The sequence below is a fragment of the Manacus vitellinus genome, unplaced genomic scaffold (assembly GCF_001715985.3).
Source record: "Manacus vitellinus isolate BGI_N305 unplaced genomic scaffold, ASM171598v3 ctg7180002428648_pilon, whole genome shotgun sequence".
In the NCBI taxonomy this organism is placed as follows: Eukaryota; Metazoa; Chordata; class Aves; order Passeriformes; family Pipridae; genus Manacus; species Manacus vitellinus.
Window position 1 is genome coordinate 26377 of NW_021937802.1, and position 3062 is coordinate 29438.

Below are 3062 nucleotides of genomic sequence, written 5' to 3' on the forward strand. Positions count from 1 at the left end.
GACCACTCTGTGAAAATGACTGCCCCTCCCAGAAGAAATGGACGCTAGATGGCAGTCTTGCTCCACGAATAAAATCCAAGAGGCTATTTGACCCTAAAATCAGAAGAGAATTTTGGACTGCTTGTGAAGGGGAGGGTCTTTCAAGTATCACTGTATTTATACTCCGAAATTTATACTGATTCTTTGATTCATGCATGGCAGAGTACCCCCATGAATCCCCAGCTGGCATATTAAAGAAATGTTCGATCCAATGGTTTCTGGTCATGGGGTTTAATTCTTTTGTTTTATCCCTTTGATTCCAATCCCTTTGATTCCATGAAGTTCCAAAGATATCCCACGGTTTGTTTAATTCCATGAGGTCCCGCACATCCCAATGATGTCCCTTAAGTCCCTGGTTTCTGTAGTTTCCCAGGGAACATTTGCTTCTATGATGCAGGGCAGTGCCACGACGGCCACTTGATTCCGTGAGTTCCCCCAGTCTCCCAGCAGTCCTTTGGTTCCATGAGACCCTGCAATGTTGCAGTGGGTTGACCTTACCTGGATGCCAGGTGCCCACCAAGCTGCTCTATTGCTGCCCTTCCCAGCCAGACAGAAGAGACAGAATAAGATGGAAAATTATTTCTACCTTGAGATCAGGCACTTTACTAAAGCAAAAGCCAAAGTTTGCGCATGCATAAGTGAAGAGGAAAATAAAAAGATTTTCTCTCTACTTCCTGTCAGCAGCGATACCTGGCCACTTCATGGGAAGCAGGGCTTCACCACACAGAGAAGCCGCTCAGAAGGCATGTATTGTAAAAAAATGGATTTTCCCCCTTTCCTGTTCCTTTCCTGAGCTCTTGTAGCTGAGCTGACGCCATATATTCTGCAATGTCCCTTTGGTCCATTTGGCTCAACTGACCTGTCTGTATCGCCTCCCATGATCTTGCCCCCGATTCAGGGGACGAAGCTGACAATGCAGATGCTGCACCAGCCCTGCTCAGCAGTTGCCAAAGCACTGGTGTGATTAACCCCTTTGTAGCTCCCAATGCAAAGCACAGCACTGTGACGCCTGCAGTGAGAAAATGAACTCCAGCTCAGACAGACCCAACACATGTGGGATTCTGAAATGTCTCAGGGTTCCTTTGGTTCCACGATGCCCCTCTCAGACCTGGCAGTAGAAAAATAAATCAAAAAATTGAGAAGAAATCATCTTAAAGTCATGCTAAGCCTGTCTTCTACAGTCCAGAATCTATATATGTGTGACTGCAGATACTTGGGATGAGGGTAGATGCTCAGAGGAATTCATGGGTTTGATCTAGGAAACCTGTCCCAAAGTTTTCACTGCCTTTTCCTCCTTGGACATTTCCTGATGCCCGGAGGAAGCTCATGTCCAACAGCAGCTCCATCCCCCACTTCCTCCTCCTGGCTGCAGCTCTTGCACTTCTGCTTCTTCCTGGGCATCTCCCTGGCTGCCCTCCTGGGCAACGGCCTCATCCTCAGCGCCGTAGCCTGCCACCACCACCTGCACACCCCCCAGGGACTTCTTCCTGCTCCACCTCTCCCTCACACACCCGGGCTGCATCTGCACCACTCTCCCCAAAGCCATGGCCAATTCCCTCTGGAACACCAGGGGCATGTCCTACTCAGGATGAGCTGCACAGGTGTTTTTTGCTTTTCTTCTTGATCACAGCGGAGCTTGCCCTTCTCACCATCATGTCCTACGACTGCTACGTGGCCATCTGCAAAGTCCTTCACTACAGGACCCTCCTGGGCAGCAGAGCTTGTGCCCACGTGGCAGCAGTTGCCTGGGCCACTGGGAAGCGGGTCTGGCCCTGGGGCTGCAGGAGCTGCCGCCTGAGCTGATGATCTCCTGAGCAGTCCAGACATGCAGTCACTGTCCCTGTCCTCTATTGCCTCCCTTTCTTGCTGCAGGACCAGAAACGACTGTGCTGCTCTGCTGGGCTGGGCGGGGCAGGGAGATGGGGGGACCAGGGAGGGGCTGGTCTGGGCAGTTCCAGTGACTAGAAAACCCCAATGTTCATCTGAAGTGTAGGAGTGGGCAGGGTGGGAGCATTACGGGGCTGAGGTGGCTCCAGGCTCTGGGAGTGGTAGCAGGAGCCCAGGGAGACACTGCCCCTGCTGCAATGAACTGCCTGTGTGTGTGCCAGGGAAGGACTCGTGTCTCTGAACACCCCCGTGTGTGCATCAGTCCAGCTCAGGGTTGGACACCTCTCAGAGCCCTGACACATTTCTCTGTGTGACTCCAGGAAAACCCCCGCTGTGCCAGGGAGTTACCAGATCCTTTGCTGTCACCCTCCTGGTGTCCTGTGTAATGATGAAACTAGAAAAGGTGATCATCATACCCTGGTAATTTTCTAAGAGGAGAAATGTCACTGCTGGAAAGAAGTGTCACTGCTGGAAAGAAGTGTCACTGAAGAGGGGAGAAGAGGGAACATCATTGTTTCCTTCAGTCTGTTCCACAGCAGGTTCCCCTGGAGCCCCAGGGACACCTGTGGGGAACCCAGAGGGGCAGAGAAAGGGCTGCCTTTGGCTCTTGCTGTGCTGCTCAGCTGGGCCGGGCTCCTGGCACACAGGGAAATCCTGGCAAGCGGGCAGCACTGCAGAGAGACAGCTCTGCCCAGGAGCAGCTCCTCTGCACAGCCCAGCAGGGCCGAGGGCACTGCCTGTAGGCACGAGAGAAGAGAAGAAAGGCAAAGGGAGGTTAAAGGCAGCAGAAAGATGGGAGGTGTTCAGCTGAGACACAACTTGGGGACACAACTTCACACTCCTCTGCAGAGTGAGTCTACAGGTGCAGGGCAATGTCGCTTGTGTTCCTGGAGGAATCTCCTAAAGCTACCACATCCCACAGCCTTGCACATCTGTCAGGACTCTCCCAGTTTCTCTGTTGCGCTGGAGGAGGATGTTCTCCAGGGCAGGCCTTCCCTGCAGCACCGTCAGAGGGACAGCGCAGGTGGGCTCCTTCTCCCAGGGATGGCTGCGGGGTGGGAAGGTGGGGGTGAAGCCAGGGATGCCCGCGGCTGTCCTGCAGAGCAGGGTCCCTGTGCTCCGGGGTTCTTTGTGCC

General features: G+C 53.3%; 1 long non-coding RNA gene across 1 annotated transcript; it reads right to left on the minus strand.

Annotated features, from left to right (window-relative positions):
• Nucleotides 1–301: 301 nt before the first annotated feature.
• Nucleotides 302–1003, minus strand: LOC115307903. The gene is made up of 2 exons (XR_003916265.1): nt 899–1003; nt 302–509 (listed from the first exon to the last, which is right to left on the minus strand). It is a non-coding gene; the product is annotated as an uncharacterized LOC115307903 (long non-coding RNA).
• Between the last annotated feature and the right edge of the window lie 2059 nt (nt 1004–3062).